Source organism: Callorhinus ursinus, unplaced genomic scaffold (assembly GCF_003265705.2).
Source record: "Callorhinus ursinus isolate GAN/ISIS: 27379988/994484 unplaced genomic scaffold, GSC_fseal_2.0 scaffold61, whole genome shotgun sequence".
In the NCBI taxonomy this organism is placed as follows: Eukaryota; Metazoa; Chordata; class Mammalia; order Carnivora; family Otariidae; genus Callorhinus; species Callorhinus ursinus.
Genome location: NW_027397123.1, coordinates 7,638,926 through 7,655,848, shown reverse-complemented (window position 1 = coordinate 7,655,848; position 16,923 = coordinate 7,638,926). Strand labels below are relative to the sequence as shown.

The window sequence follows — 16,923 nt, the reverse complement described above, 5'->3', positions numbered from 1 at the left end:
TGTGACTCCAGAGCTGGGAGGCCACGGAGTCCGAACGGCCGCGGTGACACCAGCTGAGAGGAGTCAGCTCTGGTGGTGGCATGGCCCCAGGAACTGCCTTTGTTCTCCGGTGTCCTTTCCTCTGCAGGTACGCCGAGGGCAGGTGGCAGAGCTCACCAAGAAGGCGGGAACATCGAGCTCTATGAAACAGAATCTTTAATGATTCTGAGCTTTCTTTATTCCAGCCCAAGGAAAGGAAAGTGACTTCGCACCCACAACTGGATAAGCTGTTTCACCTGGGTCTCCAGCGTTGCTGGGACAGGCGTGGGTGTCCTGAAGACTTGTCTTTCTCTCCTACCCAAAACTCCAGCATTGTACCATCATTCATGAACCATCCCCTTTTTGTCTGGGGATGGTTGTCTCCATGCAACACAAGCAGAAGGGGATTTTTTTTTTTTTTTTTTTTTTTTAGAGCAAACCTATGGGCAGGTACCAAACATTGGTATGGAAAATAAGAAATTCTATCATTTGCCAGGTATCAGTGTCTGATAGGCAAAGCAGTTTCCCAAACATTGCTCAATTGCATACCACATTTAGAATTAGTGAGTCCATGTTATGTCAGTACTACCGTTTATGAATTCTTTTGTGTGAGTCAGATTTCAACTTAAACAAATTCACTTAAAAAGGAAAATTTCTATTACTAAACAGGAATCATCTGCCACACGCTGTGGCCATAAGTGAATACGATGAAGACATTGCCATTAAATTAGAGGTGTCTGTGGATGTAACCCCTCAAATTACCTTACACATCAGTGTTATACATGCATACAAGAAATATCAGAAATGAAGTAAAGTTGCCAGCTTTCAAAAATGAAAACTCTTAAGATAGTTGGTTACAGTTGTATTGTTTTAATCATAAAATGAAAGGATTTTTTTTTTACATGAGTAGAACTCTTTATGGGAAAGACTCTAACATGTTTCTATCTTTTCCACAGATTCTAAGATAAAATATGCCACTGTTTTGTATAAACTAACCCCGTGTGGGCAAAATATTCATGATGGGCTCGGGTCAGTGGATGATCCTGAGGGCAGCTGAGAAGAAAACATGCATTCTGCTTTATACATTTGCCGGCTTCATATCAGAGACAGTGTCACCCAGAGTCAATAATTGAAAACTAACTGAAATATCAGCCGATGGAATTCCAGCATCAACCAAACACCTTTATTAGAGGGAGCAATGAGATAATTAAGCTGTATTAATATTTTTGCAACAAAGCAATTAATCACCTTTGAAAGTTTAGGTACATCATGTCACACTCACAAGATGCTACTCCCCAAAGTCAGGAGCCCACAAGTGAATAGTCTTAAGATTGTCTCACGTATATTGCTATATCTATATGTACATATATTCCCCCCACAAGAGACACTGCACAATTGTCATGCATTTTTTTCTGGTTATAGAATCTACAGTAAAAGTTGCTAATTTGCTGAAGATTCTCTAATAATTTCGGAGAAAAACCATAAAATTCTCAAAGAAAAGTCTTAAAATGTAATTCATTATAATTCACATTATATGGGAATATGTATGTCTGGTCACCAAATGACTCTTAAATATTTAAGTTATCGACTATACTATACCGGAATATTCAGGAAATCTATTCAATACCTCTTTCAGGGCTTTCCACCGCCCACTGTGCCTAGAGCCATGAACACACTAGCCAGAGAAGCGAGGCTCTGGGCCTCATGAGGGTACCATTTTGTACAAGAGGAGGGACGTAAAGACCATGCTAAAGGGCCACTGATGTACGGAGCAATGGGTGGTAGCTTAGGTGATCAGAAGGGGTTTCTGAGGAAATGACATTTGAGCGGAGACATATATGATTGAGAAGCATCCAGAATGTGAAAATCTGTAGGTGTGGCTGGGGTTGAGGGCCAGGGAGAGAAGATGGTGAGTATTCTGGGCAGAGGAACAACATGGGGTAAGACACAGTGTGCGACCTAGTGAGGTATCTTAAAGGAATGGAAAGAAATCCTGTGGGGCTAGAGCATGGTGACCAGCTAAGTGAGGGAAAGAATGCTAAGAGATGAAGTGAGAGGGAAGGGCAGGGCCAGTTGATGAAGGTCCTGAAGGCCATTCCAAAGGATATGAATTTATTCCAAGTGCAACACGAATGCTACAGAATGATTTTAAGAATGGGAGTGTCATGTTGTAACTTTATCTTTATAATGTTGCACGGCCCATTGGGAATTTCAGCCCCCATTGTCTGAGATACTGGGATTGTGATCTGGCAGGATTTTTTTAATGCTCATTTTTAAGTTCATTTTAAAGTCACCTATGCACTGTAGATGTCAGGAGCTCCTTACATGAAATAAGGACTATGCAGAAGCTGCATAGTTCATGCTGGTGCATCAAGAAGACTGCATCAAAGAGCAAGATGTGCTAATTTTCTGTCTCTAAGTAAATTTCATCGAAGCTGATAGAAAGTCTTTGATACTGTTCTCCACACTGTGGAATCAGTGTTTACTGACTGGACCCTGACAATTCATCGGTTCTCTATTTGTGGACAAGGCAGTTTTACAAAGGGGACTTGTTCTCCATTGTCTATTGAGAGAGAAGTGGACTAAATGATTCAGTATATTAACACATGATGTCTGTATCAAAAAAAGGGTCACTACCTGCTGTGAATAATAAGCCTAAATCTAAAGGGCTCAACACAACAGAAATTTATTTATTTTTTCTTATCAAATCCCATCTGTGGAAGCAATGGGGGTGAGGAATCTGCTGCATGCATTATTCAGGGACTCAGCCCCTTCTCTCTTGGGACTTTAACCTCTTCTAGAGCAGCGCTAGCTGATAGATCTTTCTGTGGTGATGGAACTGTCCTATACTTCCCTATCCAATATGGTAGCCACTAAGAACATGTGGCTGGTGAGACTGTGGAACTGAATTTTTAATTATATTATTTTTGTAAAGAAGAAAAGCATTGGAAGTGCCTCTGTTACCTGGTTTCAAGACTTATTTTATAGCATTTAAATATAGCTAAAGTAGTCAGGACTGTGGTATTAGCATTCCAAGAGCCTAATAGATTAATAGAATGAAATCAAATCCAGAAGTAAATTCACATATTTATGGTCAATTAATCTTTGAAAAAGGTGCCAATGCCAAGGTAAATCAATGTTGGAAAAGATCTTCTTTTCAAAAAATAGTTCTAGAACAACTAGATACCTGTATGAAATAAAAATGGAGAAACAGATCTAAGACCACGACTCTGCCATGTACATGTGTTGTTTTTGTGAAACTGATTAGTGAATTTAGAAGCATAAGTTGCCATTTTAAAAAGAGGAAATTGAGGCCCAGAAACATTAAATAAAAAGACTATGATCACACAGCAAGGAAACGCTTAAGGCAGGGTTCAACCCCAGCCATCTAGAATCTAAAAGCTACTCCGTGATGGTAAGAAGCCTCAGTGCAAGTGCCAGGGTAGACCGGGTGTGAAGTGAGGCAGGTTCCAAGTCAGCTGGGAAGCTAAGTTCGCTCACTGTCTCTTTGCCTCTCTGTTTTTGGGTTCCATCCAAGGCCCAGGCACAAGGCAGAACTAGGGATCTTCTAGTTCCACGAATTCACTTTTTTTTTTCCAGTTCATTGGTTTTTGGGAAGGGACGCAGTCCCGAGCACATGGGACTGCAATATTTCCTTGTTCCTCATTTTTATTTAGTTTTGATTAATTTAAATTCAAATAGTCACATGTGACTAATGACAATTTGTGACTAGAGTCTTAGCATCGTCTCCGTTCAGCTAGCAGATGAGGAAAAAGAGAATGGTCCTGTAGGAGGCTTTTATGGGCTGTCTTGGGCGTGGTGCACTCCACTTCCTCTGTCTTTCCACTGGCTAAAACTGAGTCACGTGACCACACCTAACTGCAAAGGAAGCTGGGAAATGTAGTCTAGCTGTGAGCCCAGGAAGAGGAGGGGATGGATTTGGAATTCTAGTACTAGAAGTTCGATGAAGCCCAAAACATGCACTTCTCTTTGAAGCAACTATAGAAAACAACAGGGAGATCCACCAAAAGGTGTTATGTAAGAACAGCATAAATGCTAAACTAGTTAGAATGCCAAATTGTGAATGTTTATTATGCCCAGTGGTAAGAAGATGAAGATGTGAGGGACTTGTACACTCAACTATGTTTATTCATTCAACATTTCCCACATGCCTACTCAGTATCAGTGACTATGCCAGGCACAGGGCAAGACACCATGTACCACCGCTAATTTTTTGTAAGATTTTATTTATTTATTTATTTATTTATTTATTTATTTATTTATTTATCTATGAGAGAGAGAGAGCTTGTGCACATACAAGTTGGGGGAGGGACAGAGGAAGAGGGAAAGAGAGAATCTCAAGCAGACTCCTCACTGAACATGAAGTGTGAGGCAGGGCTCCATCCCACAACCCTGAAACCATGACCTGAGCTGAAAGCAAGAGTCAGCTGCTCAACTGACTGAGCCATCCAGGCTACCCCCACCATAGCTAATTTTAATTTAATAGGCAGGGTTGCCTTGGAAGTAGGGATATGATGCAGTGAAGACTCAGGGTATGGACACTGAATTCTTTTGGCAGATTTAGGAAAGGGTTTTCAACAGAAACATGTATGAGTGCAGATACACTTTTTTTTTTTTTGAGACTTCGTATCATCAAGGAGTGGGTGGTAAAGTGTCTTCAAATAAAAATCAACCAGGAACAGATGTCATAATTCCAATAAGGATGTGGAATTCTTTTTATGTGAAACTGGTTGCTAAACTGAATCCCCTCATTGGGTCAGCTGAGCCTATGAGATCCTCCAATACACATTGTGTTCCTTCTACTGCATCGCCATCTATTCATCCTGAGCTTAGCTGAGTACATGGGGCAGAAACCAGAGTCCTTCTTCTGATTTCCCTTGGAACTACTTCTTCATCTCCCCAATCCTGTAGCACTTGCCTTTCTTCCTTGTTTTATGGTGAGTTATTTACCCTCCAACGTTAAACTGCGCATCCCTTTGCTTCCCTGCTCATGGCATTAACACACTGTTGGCTTCACTAAAAATGGTGGGCTTCATTGTGCCGTGGCCACCCAGCCATTGTACCTTACTTCCAAGAAAAGCATCTTGATTTCCTTCTGTGTTAGGTCTTATTAAAACTGTAAACCAAGGTACTGAGAATTGGCCCCTTGACTCAAGCCAGGGCAATCAGCCTCTCTCCCCCCCAGAACGTTGAGTCTGGAGAACAGTGACACGAGGTCAGGAAGGTGGTTGGAGTTCAGCATTCCAGAGAGGATAAGGTGCCCTGATAGTGTTATAATCGAGTTTGCCTGGATCCTGGATATCCCTCCATTCCAATCTATTTTGAGTCAGGTTCTTCACCCTTCCCAGCAATTCTCTGAGTCCCTGAGAGATTTCCCACAAATTTCCTGAATGTACATCTGTAAGTACATATGGAACATGTTACTAATGAACGTCACATAAGACGAAATGTAAAATCCCTCTTTATGGGCTAGTGTAATCTGTTTTACATAAAGGAAAAATGAAACACATCCAGTGTGTATTGGAGCCCACAATGGGAATGGGCTAGGCTTAGCCAAATACATGTGACCAGCTGTTATCCTTCACACGCTCTGAGGTATTTTCATTTGACTCTTGAAATGAAAAGAGACACGTAAGATTAAGACCTGGTACACACCCCATAATCTTTCTAGATTTGGAAAAAAAACTCTGATAGGTCCTGGAAGAATGTCCAGGTTCCCACCTTTCTGCTCGCCAATGCTCATCAGAATTGACTGGTCCCTCCTTCAGGTCCCCCTGTCCCTCTCAGTGCTGCCTTTCTGCTAGGAGGATTATTTCACCCCTAAATATCTTCCCCTGTAGACTGGAACATCAAGAGAGAAAATTGATCCTTTTCTACATTTTCTACAGGGCTCAGCACAGGGGCTTCTTTCATAGGAGGTATCAGAAAATATTTGCTAAATTGAATAGAGTCGATTTGAATTATGGAGTCTAGGTAAGGGGCTTCGGTAAGTCCATTAGCTTTGCCCTGGGAATCTCGGCTCTTGTCCTACCCCATTTCTATTTGGCCAAATTAACATGACACAGAGTGATTCAGTAGTCTTCCTTATTCACTTCAGAGGGCTGGAAATGAGATGTGGAAATGACAGTGAGGAGACATGTCAATAAATACCCGTGTGGAGTCAGGGCGGGAGAGCGTCCTGCTGCCTGCCCAGCCTTCACAAGAAGAAAGCTGTCAAGGCCACTTGAATGGATCTCACAGAACGCACTTGACTTGAGATGACCATGCTGTTCTGGAAGTTGACATCCGATTTTTCTGTTGAGAGAAACTTAAGAGATTCAGTGCCCCTTGTGCTCTAGGAAACCACTCTCCCTTTGGACATCTGAGCCAGGAGATAACTGCTGCTCATCACCCAGAGCAGAATTTGTTCTCAGTATATACTTAAAATATTAGGGTCAGCTAATAAAATGATAAGCCTTGAAGGTTGATCAACTAATACGATCTTAAGCTTTTAAGGTCTGTCTGACACTGTAGAGACCGCTGTGTTTCTGGGCCCGCATGTACATATCTTCTCCGAGGTAGAACCTTAATTTTAATTTTTATAACGTGTTTGTGCACGTGCATGTGTCTGTTCATGTGTGTGTGTGAGAGAGAATTCAATGTGTAATTACATCTGAAAATCTACTAAAGGAGGGTGGGGGGGAAGTAGGTGTATATTTAGCCAAGTGTTTTGTGGAATTTTTTCTTCATAAAAAACTCCAGTACAAGTGTTCAAGCCAAGTAGGAGCCTTTCACTCTGGTTATTTATTTATTTTGCTCTCTCCTTTGGAAAGTGATGTAGATGTATTATGAAAAGCAAATATTATACTCTTTATTGTCAAACAAAGTTTATAAGGTTCATGTGTCAATGATGAGGCCAAGGACCTCACACAGAAAGTTTCCTGTCCCGGAAGAATTTCTCATGAAATATGAAATATGGGAAGTGAGGGGATACCTTACTGCCAGAAAACAGAATCAGCCCACTCCTAATGGCACCCAAGGGGTTGGATGAGCTCAGGCCTTGACTGTCCAAGCATGCTTCTTTGCAGACAAGCATGGGGGGCTCAGTGAGGGGGAAGGACCACAGTGGAAGCTGAAGGGTATTTACTCAGAGGAGGCTACTTGTGTCCAACTTCATGCAGGTCTGACATCCAGATGCATAAGGCAACAAGCCCTTTGGGGACACGGGAAGTGGAAGCTAGGTGATGACAAATGAAAGACATTCTTTGGCCTTGGAGCACACAGGCATGGAATCCGGTAGGAGTACAGTTACTATTTACAGGAAACTGGCACAGAGTTATAACTTTTCCTAGACAGGTTGGTGCCATTGTGCTCTGGCACCATGAAAAGCATTAAATAAGGCTTAGCATTTGTCTAAACCATGCCGTATGTACTATACTTTCTGATATGTATTGCTTTCTCTGACTGGGAGTTTCACTAAAGTCCCTCCCTGGGGAGTAGAGAGCGGGAGTTATAGTCAACCATGGTTAATTTGCGCTTTGTGCTTTGTTTATCCAAACCATATGTCTAGATGGTTGTAATTCTGTGTCACTGGCTGTGTAATGCTCTCTGTGTTAAGAGCTCTGTAAATAGCAACAGCTCGATGCATAATCACGTTGGCATTCTGAAGGGGGGAAAGGGAAGTTTCCAGTGACGTTTGTTGTGGAGACAACCACCCCGAGAATGTCTCCATCCATGACTTTTAGGCTCTGATCCCTTATGCTTTAGTCAGGCAGGTCCCTGTGCAGCAGATGGGACCTCACAGAAGCCAGATGTGGTGGGTCAATGCTACCTGCGATTCTCATTCTCTGGCCTTAGGGCCCGAGAACACTCCAGACATGAAATCAGGTTGTTGCTATTCAGCAGCCTCAGCAAGTAGTTCGGGTATAGAAGAAAGATCCCTTTATTTTAACGCAAAAAAAAAAAAAAAAAAAGTGATTCCATCACAATTTCCTTTTATAACACTTTCATTTGTTTAATTCATCAAATGTCAATCAAGAAAAGACACTGCTCAAAGGCTGGAGGTGATAGCACTCAACATGAATTTCTTAAACGGCAAACTACTAGCTAGGATGAAAACAAAAGCTTCAACTTCCACGTATGGCTAAAGGCTCAAGGTGCCTGGACATCTCGACCCATCAGTCCATTCAGAACGGGCTCCGGAGTGCCCCCACTCATTCAACAAATATTAAGCATCCTCTATGAGCCAGGCAGAGTGTCAAGGCCCTGGAGGCACACAGTGACCACCCTCCTCCCCGCCCCAGCATTCCTGTTTTCAGGGAGCTTCCAGGAGCAACTGTCAACCATGCCAATGTATGCCTGAAGACCTCTGGAGAAGGTCTGGACGTGTGAATTATGGCAAATTCTACCTTGCCCCTGACTTCAGCAACTTCCTAACGCTGAAAAGGTGGCTCTACAAAATGTTTCTCCTCCATGCAAATTCATTGAGGAGTGAAGCCACCTTACTTAATAGGCCCATGGAGCTGGCCCACTTGGCATGTTGAATTACACTACAAGAAATCTGGTCCCGACTCAGTCTTAGATCGTGGGGATGGAAAATGTGCTGACCGCTTTGGCATTCTGGAGAATGAAGGGAGTGGTCTTCGGCCATCCTTATGGGGATGTGCCGAACATATTTGCCCCAGCCTTACCAGAGTCACTGTCACTTCCTTAGATGTCTTCATCAGAGAAGAACTCCAAGGACTGTTCTCATCCACCGCTGGCCTTGTCTGGGCCCTCCACTGTGGCTGTACAGCAATCTCAGTATATTTTTCTCACCAACCCACTTGTCGCAGAGACTTATCCCAACCCCTCTTGTGGCCTCAAACTCCAGTCTGGCAGGTGGTTTTGTCTTGTACTACATGTACAACATTACATACGAGCTTTCCATCCGCCCAGCACCGATTCTACCAGCTCTCCTGCTCCTGTCCCCCTTCCCTTGCTCCCAAGTGTGAAGCTGGCCCTCCTCCTTCCTAAGGATCCCTTCTCTCCCTGCCTTCTCAAGGCTTCCTTCAATGGTTACTATTTCTCCCTCCAAAAATCTCCACCAGTCTCCCATTCTTAAAATTCATCTTCCTTGCTACCAAATATTTTGCTTCTGCTCTTCCCTTACCCTTCTACTTCTCTCCCCAGTGTGGTTTAAGAGAGGTGTGCTCACACGCTGCCCCAAATTCCTCACCTCTCTTCAATCTTCAACCCACTCCAAGCAGGTGTCTTTTCTTATTCTTACATCAGGACAGCTCTTGCCAACTACTCCAAATCCTCTGTCCCATCCAGGCCTCTCATCTGAGCAGCATTCACTAGTCGGCATCTCTACCAGGATGTCCTGTAGCCAAGGTGACCATGTATCCCCATTTGCTCAGGAGAGTCTCCGTTTGCACTTTTGTCCTGGCAAAATTATCCATAGCACCCCGTTCATGTCCAACCATGTTTTGGACAACAAATTACAAGGTCACCTATCTATCGGCAAATGGCAGGCATCTGTGATTTGCCTGTCCAATCTATTTCTCGCTTTGGTAACGGCACTGGTTTTCCTTTGGAGAACCATCCCTGCAGCTCCATCGTCCATGTGATTCAGTCATATGACTGGTCTACCCAGAACCAGATTTGGATAAGAGAGGTATTCGGTCAAAAGTCAGTCAGAAACATTCATATCCAACATTGTTGTCCGTGCTTTTGGGGGGAAAAAGATTTCCCCCAATAGGATTGGCAAACTGGTAGAATCTAAGCCTGAGAGGGCTGAACCAACTTTGTCACATATCTGGGGAAAACATGCCTGAGGGGGAAGGTAACACAGAGAAAACACATGAGAGAGAGAGAGAGAGAGAAAAGAGAAAAGAGGAAAAAGGAGGAAGAGGGGGAGGAAGGGGAGGTAGAAGAAGAAGAGGAAAAGAGGGAGGATCAGCAGAACAGTGGGGTGGGAGAGGAAAGAGGAGAGATTCCCAATGTCAACATGGGGCACCCGGATCTTGTAGCCAGCCCCATGCCTGCACTTTTCATACATAAGCAAGACTCTACTTCCTCACTTGGGAGAGTTGGAGGAAGCAGATTTGTGTCACGTAATGCCAAGACAGTCTGGACCTATTCAAGTCTGGCCAGCCCTATTCCCACTGCCCTCACGTCTCTTACCCCAGCCTTCAATTCTCAGCAATCACCCAGTTTCTTCTGTCAGAACCCTGGGAGTCATCTTCCACATCCACCTCTCTAATCTCATGATCAAATCCTATGGGGTTCTGTCATCAAAATGTACCTAGACTCCATGACCTTCCCTCCATCAGCACCACCCCCAACAAGTCCATAATACTATCATGTCCCATCTGAACAGCTGAATTATCTCCAGCTGTCTTCTTCTTCTCCACAACATTCTCCATGGAAGGGATCATCTTCTGACACTTAGAATCTTTTCATGGCACACAGCCCATATTTCACTGGGGAATTGGAAAGACCATAGAAGGGACCCAGCAATGCCCAGAAAACAAGCAAGCATTATCCCCAAATTTACCAATGATACGAAAGACAACTTTGACATGTTTCTCAGAATGGGTGTGGTTTTTTTTTTCCATCATTATTTGTTTTATTTTGTTTCAATAAAAAGTGTAAGGGGCGCCTGGGTGGCTCAGTCAGTTAGGCGACTGCCTTCGGCTCGGGTCGTGATCCTGGAGTCCCGGGATCGAGTCCCGCATCGGGCTCCTTGCTCGACGGGGAGTCTGCTTCTCCCTCTGACACTCTTCCCTCTCATGCTCTCTATCTCTCATTCTCTCTCTCTCTCAAATAAATAAATAAATAAAATCTTTAAAAAAAAGTGTAAGGTCAAACTTTCTTCCTTTACTTGGGATATTTGAATAATGAAGGTTGCCAGACCCTTCCCATGGACAATTTCTAAGAGTAGTGTTCAGAGTTCAAACTATGATCTTTAGTGATGCTGCCAAGACACTATATAGAGTCTGTATAAAAACTAATTGCCCAGGGTCTGTGACCCCTCCCATCATTTGGTGTTCGAAGTTTTCTATAGAACCTTCCTCTAAGCAAGCACAAAGGAGAGGCACAAACATTCTTGTCATCCTCACCTTGAATCCTAACCTCTCTCCATCATCTTCTCTTAGAGACCTTTGGATTCCAAATTCCATTGAAACAGGATCCAATAATACCAGTGATACCTGATTGGGAAGCTACCCTGACCTGGTGCTTTTGGAAGGGAGTAGAAAGAAAAACTTTACTAGGGTAGATACAAGAACACTAAAGTAAGAGGTGTACAGTGCCATGTTCCTGGAAGGGAACACTAATGATTGTAAGAGTGTCAAGTCACTCCAATTTATTGATCACTCTGTTGTAATTCAAATCCAAATGTTAATAACTTGTTCCTTGAAACTTGACAAAATCATTCTAAATGTCTGAAAGAAGAGAGGAACAGAATAATCAAGTAGAATTTTACAAAACAGAAATATTAGGGACATTGGCACAAACAGATATCAAAATAGAGTCTAAAACCACAATAAATAAAATAGAGTGATACTGAACCAAGGCATGAGCAGGTAGGAAGAACATATAGGAATTTAATTCATGGTAGGAGGGGTATTTCAAATCTTTGGGGGAAATGATGAGTGGACAATGATAAAATCCCAAGAATAAACTGATTGATCACGACTTCACACAACATCCCAAAATAAATTTCAAGTGGATTAAAAATGTTAAAGTACATATACAAAAGAACTAGAAGTATATATAAGTGTGTGTTTATCTAATCTCATATTGGGAAAATCTTTTAAATGGTATTTTACCATAAAGTAACATATTGATAGAATTAAGCACAAATAAATGAAAGTCTTCTGGCACAAGCAAAACTTAAGAACAAATAACAAACTGAGAACAAAAAATATTTGCAACATATGTAACAAAGAGTTAATGTTCTTAATGCTCTGAAATGTCAATGTGGACAAAAGACATGATTAGGAAATTCACAGCGGAAGTACTAACGGCAAAAATGTGAAAAATGTTTAACTTTGCAAGCTGTCAAAGATGTGCAAACTGAAACAATAGTGAAACACAATTTTTCAGCTATTACACTGACAGTTGAAAAAAAGAAAAAAGATTGTCTAGAGCATGGAGAAATGGGCACCCGTAGATTGCTGGAATGAGTTGCAAGAGATACAAGCTTTCCAGAGGGTAACTTGGCCAAATTCTTAAAAACGTGCACAGCCCACGTACACAGTAATCCTTCTTCTAGGAATTTACCCTTAGAAAATAATCATAAATAACTGCAGAAATTTATTTAAAAGATGTTCCCTGGAAGGTTGTTTATAACAGCAAAAAATTAAAAACAAAATAAATGCCTGACAATATGGAACTGGTTAAATAAATTATGGTGCAGTATAATCCACAACCATAAAAAAATCAAACTGAGAAAAGGTTCACAATATACAGTTAAATGTGTGTGGGGCGGGGGATGCAGGGGGGCAGTTTGCAAAACAACCTGTACAGCGTGGTCTTTTGTTTTGTTTTGTTTTTTTAAAAAATGCATGTATGTAAATGTATGCATAGAAACAGACTTTAAGAGGATAACCACAAAGTTATCAGTGATTATCTCTGGGTGGCAAGAGTACTGGTGATTTTCATTATTTTCCAAAAATTCTGCAATAAAAATGTATTACTTTTGTAACAAGCTTCTTAAAAACATTAGCTTTTATTTAAATTCTGCATGGAAGTCAATTCTCAACAAATGGCCACAAGGAGCCTTTTTGGGGGGAAGTTCTTGCAGCCAAAAACTGGGGCATACTGGGGAAAACAGTCCTGCCCGAAGCCACTGGGAAAGGGGGGCCTAAGTCAGCTTCCAGGCTCCACTGCCCTGGAGTCAATAGCCCCGTCACAGTCCCTGCTTCCAACAACTTCCTCTTTGATGAGCCTTAGAATGGGAAACTGATGTAGACTGAAAATAATAACAATAATAATGAATTTGATAATGTATGCATAGGTGACAATGAACATTTATGAAGCCCTCAGTATTTTCCAAACACTGAGCTCATTGCTTTACAGATACTATCTCATTTAATCCCCACAACAATCCTGTGGCAAAGGGATTATTGTCTGCAATTTGTAGATGAGAACTGAGACAGGGATGAAATTCACTCACAGTCGTGCAGCTCCCAGGCCGCCAGGGGAAATTACACATTCCCCTGAGCCCGTGTGTAATTCCCAGAGCCCCTGGCCCATCTCTTGTGATGAGGGGGACAGAGGAGCATTTTTCCAAACCCCATGTCCTCATTCCGACATCACCACCCGGGCCTCAATTTCCTTTGTGATTCAGCCTTGTATTATGTAGCCTGACTCCAGTGTGAAAGATTTGTGGCAATTGCATGATGTATGAGGTGCCATTTGTAAAAATATTATTTAGTGTAAAACATGATGTTTTTTCTGCTGATTTACAAGTTGGATTTATAAATCTGCACTTCTCACTATCTGAGTTATATATCTTGCCGCTGATTTATAAAACTTGCCTGTAAATCTTCCCAGCAAAGTTTTGATTCAGAAATCATTATTTTAAGAATTAGATTTAGTTAAAACATTCAACTGCTTTATAGGGGAGGCAATGGATTTACATAACTCCAGTCGGAGCTTGCGAATCCTACCGCAGCTTTACAAGTCGTGCCCAGGAATTCCTAAAGAAAATGTTCTGATTTAAGGGCATTCACTTCACACTTTAGCTACAACTGACTGATTTACACAGCCAAAGCCATACAATAATGATCCATTTTATAAAATCCCACTTTTATTTAACTCTGGACGGTGATTTATATGACCTGATTGGGTTTTCTATAATTTGACCTCAGTCACACGCTCATCCGTCCCAGAGCTGATGGTGGGGAAAAGGCCCAGGAGTCACGGATGGTCAGAAGAGAGTGACCCTGCCTCCCTCCTTTGTAACCTTTCTCCCTTCTTCCAAAGAAGCCAAAACATGGGACCCCAACCCCCGGAGCTAAAGGCAGGTAAGCTCAGGGGAGGGTCGGTAGGCATGGCCTTGATGGTAATGCTGTAAGTTCACTCTGTCCCTGTGAGCTCAGACGAAGAGGAGGGTTGATCTCAGGGAGAAGAAACGGCCAATCCTGGGGATTGACAACATATATGATGAATAACTGCTGGTTAAATAAATCAATGAACAAATAAACAATTTTTTTTTTAAAGCGGAGACCAAAAAGCATTCAACAGATGGCAAACAATGGCAGCATAAATGAATGAGGAGGGATGGGAACGTGTGGGGACCTGAGAGAGATGCTTGTCCCATCTAGGTGGAATAGTCATGGCTTAGCTCCACCCGGTTGTTGAGATGAGGGAATGCCTGCCCAAGGTCTGGCTTTTCAAGAGAATCTTGAAATTCAGATTTTATTTTATTTTTTTAAGATTTTATTTATTTATTCGACACAGAGAGAGAGCACAAGCAGGGGGAGCGGCAGGCAAAGGGAGAGGGAGAAGCGGGCTCCCCGTGGATCAGGGATCATGGATGCTGGGACTCGATCCCAGGACCCTGGGATCACGACCTGACCTGAGCTGGAGGCAGACACTTAACCCATTGAGCCACCCAGGCACCCCAAAATCCAGATTTTTATGTTAAATGTCCCAGTATAAAAAATGGATTTTATTCAGGTCTAGTTTATAATAGTAAAATGGGCACAGGTTTCGCGCAGAAGTCAATGGATGTTTGACCAAAGTATATGCCCATCCAACCAGCAACCTAATCAAGTTGTAGAACATTTCTGTCTCCCCAGAAAGTTCCTTCCTGCACCTTGAGGTCAGTCTTCTCAGTCCCATCACAGCTCCAGTTAAACACTAGTTTGGTTTCTATCCCCACAGATAAGTGTTGCCTGTTTTGGAATTTAAAATAAATGGAATCATACAGAATCATTTTTTTTCTGCCTAGCATCTCCACTCAACATAATGTCTGGGAAATCCATCCATGCTCTTGTGTGTAGTAATAGTTTGTTTCTTTTTATGACTGAGTAGTATTCCTTTGTATACATGTGTCTAAATTGTTTATTCATTCCCATTTGGATTCTCTCCAGATCTGAGGTATTACAAACAAAGCTGCTATGAACATTTCTGGGCAAGTCTTTTTAGGAACATGTATTTTCATTTCTCTTGGGTAAGAACCTAGGAATGGAATTGCTGATTTGGCAGGGGTGTGCTTAATTTTAAAAGAAGCTGCTAAATAGTCTTCAAAAATGATTGCACCATTTATACTACCCAGTCCACTCCACTGGCCCAGTAATATAGGAGAGTTCAGCTGTTCAACATTCTTACCAATGCTTGTTACTATTAGTCTTTTTAATTTTAGTCATTAGCCATGTTAGTCATAATTTTAGTCATTTCGAGATTCTCTTGGGAGTGGTATCTCCTATTAATTTTCATTTTCCTAATAACTAATGGTATCTAGCAACATTTCATATACTCATTGGTCATCTGTATATCTTCTTTTGTGAACTGTTTGTTCAAATCCTTTTCCTGTTATTTATTGGTTGTTTGCTTTCCTATTACTGCATTGAGAGTTTTCTATAATCTGGATACAAGTCTTTCTCAGATATATGTGTTGCAAATAATATTTCCCAGTCTGTGGCTTGATATTTCCTTTCCTTGTCAATGTCTTTTAAAAGCAAATAATTTTAATTTCAATGAAGTACAATCTGTCATCTTTCTTTAACTAAGGCATTCTGTGCCCTTAGAAATATTTATCTGCCTGTAAGTGGCAAAATTTTCTCCTATGTTGTCTTCTATAACTTTTATAGTTTTAGGCTTTATGCTCAAATCTATGAGCCATTTCAATTTATTTCTTGAGAACAAAGTGTGGAAAGAATTGTGTTCCATACAAATACCTAGTTTCTGTAGCATCCAAGAAATCTGCTAGTTATGTCCTCCAACATCATTCTTTTAATTTTTTTTTTTACTCCTCAACAGTAGGGATAGATGGAACATACATCAACATCACAAAGACCATATACAAAAGACCCACAGCTGATCTCATTCTCAACGGGGAAAAATGAGTTTTCTCCCCTAAGGTCAGGAACAGGACAGGGATGTCCACTCCCACCACTGTTGTTCAACATAGTACTAGAAGTCCTAGCCTCAGCAATCAGACAACAAAAAGAAATAAAAGCCATCCAAATCAGCAAAGCTTTAGCTATTTGCAGACGACATGATACTCTATATAGAAAACCCAAAAGACTCCACCAAAAACTTGCTAGAACTAATACATGAGTTCAGCAAACTTCCAGGATATAAAATCAATGTACAGAAATCTGTTGCATTTCTATACACCAATAATGAAGCAGCAGAAAGAGAAATCAAGGAATCAATCCTATTTACCAATGTGCCAAAAACCATAAGATACCTAAGGAATAAACCTAGCCAAAGACGTAAAAGATCCATACTCCGAAAACTACAGAACACTCATGAAAGAATTTGAAAAGGACACGAAGAAATAGAAAAACATTCCATGCTCATGGATTGGAAGAACAAACATTGTTAAAACGTCTATACTACTCAAAGCAATCTACACATTTAATGCAATCCCTATCAAAATATCAACAGCATTTTTCAGAACTAGAACAAAAAAATCCTAAAATCTGTATGGAGCCACAAAAGACCCCAAATAGCCAAAGCAATTCTGAAAAAGAAAAGCAAAGCGAGAGGCCCCAAGATTCTGGACTTCACATCTGACACTTTATACTCGCTATATTACAAGAAAATAACCTCACAATAGCATAACCTCATTTATTCACACATACCCTTTCTGCAATTGTCTTGTCTTTTTTCCTCCATATATGTTAAATGCCACTCTATAATGTTATTACTTTTGTTTTAAATAATCAGTTTTATTTTAAG

General features: G+C 41.4%; 1 long non-coding RNA gene across 1 annotated transcript in view; it reads right to left on the bottom strand.

Annotated features, from left to right (window-relative positions):
* Positions 1 to 975: 975 nt before the first annotated feature.
* The window catches only part of LOC112810799 (uncharacterized), a 39,164-nt gene continuing 23,216 nt past the window's right edge, over positions 976 to 16,923 (bottom strand). The window contains exons 6-7 of the long non-coding RNA XR_012375977.1: positions 6,190 to 6,333; positions 976 to 1,199 (exon numbers count right to left, since the gene is read on the bottom strand). This is a non-coding gene — a long non-coding RNA (uncharacterized lncRNA). The remainder of the gene's footprint in view (positions 1,200 to 6,189; positions 6,334 to 16,923) is intronic.